The sequence below is a fragment of the Aplysia californica genome, unplaced genomic scaffold (assembly GCF_000002075.1).
Source record: "Aplysia californica isolate F4 #8 unplaced genomic scaffold, AplCal3.0 scaffold00905, whole genome shotgun sequence".
Classification (NCBI taxonomy): Eukaryota; Metazoa; Mollusca; class Gastropoda; order Aplysiida; family Aplysiidae; genus Aplysia; species Aplysia californica.
The window spans coordinates 219,001-219,892 of NW_004798175.1; positions in this window are offsets into that span (position 1 = coordinate 219,001).

Here is an 892-nt window from a genome sequence, read left to right on the forward strand (position 1 = left end):
TTATTATTATTATTATTATTACTAGCAATAAAAGTTCCCGTTCTACGAACGGAATAATAAAGAAGAAGTATTAGGACAGTTATGAAGAGGAAAAAGAACTGGAACCAGGAGAGAAACAAAACACCAATATTTTACCTTGAATTCATCCATGTAGCACCCCCTCTTGACTACCTCTAGGGGAAAGACTTCTTCTCCCTCTTCGAAGGCGTGGCATTTTCTCCTAAAGTCCCAGCTCAATCACTTTTTAAAAAAAGAGTTAGGCCTACATGCCAATTGTTGCTTCCTAGAAGAACCTAATCTAGATTCTAGATGTAGCCTAGATCTCGAAGGATTATAAAGACATAGGCCAATAATTGAAAGAAGGAGCCTTGGCCCATAGATAGATCTAAGTTTAGAAATTCACATTGTTAACAACCGAGAGGTGTCACAGATGGCCTAGATTTCTAGATCTATTTATAGTAGGAACAATCCACTTTCAAGAATACTTCCATGATTCTTGATCTCGATTTAGATTCACCTGCAGCCTATAGTTCTAGACTCTAGATCTATTCACAGCAGGAAAAAATCCACGTTCAATACTTTCATCATTCTTGATCTCGATCTAAGATTCACATAGATTTAGCCTAGATCTAGATCTTAGAATCTATAATGCTCGGCAAGAAAAATCCACTTTCAATATTCAATAGGTTATCGAGATATCACAGATCTAGATTCTACTTTCATTCCGTGACTCTTCTTGATCTCGATTTATCTCTATACATTAAGTAGGCCTATGGTAGGCTAGACTACTCTTTGCGCTTTCGACGACACCCTTCCTGTCACTCTCACCACCCTCCCTCTGTTAGTGCTTTCTGACCTCCTCTCTCCCTCTTTCTCTCTCTCTCTCTCTCTC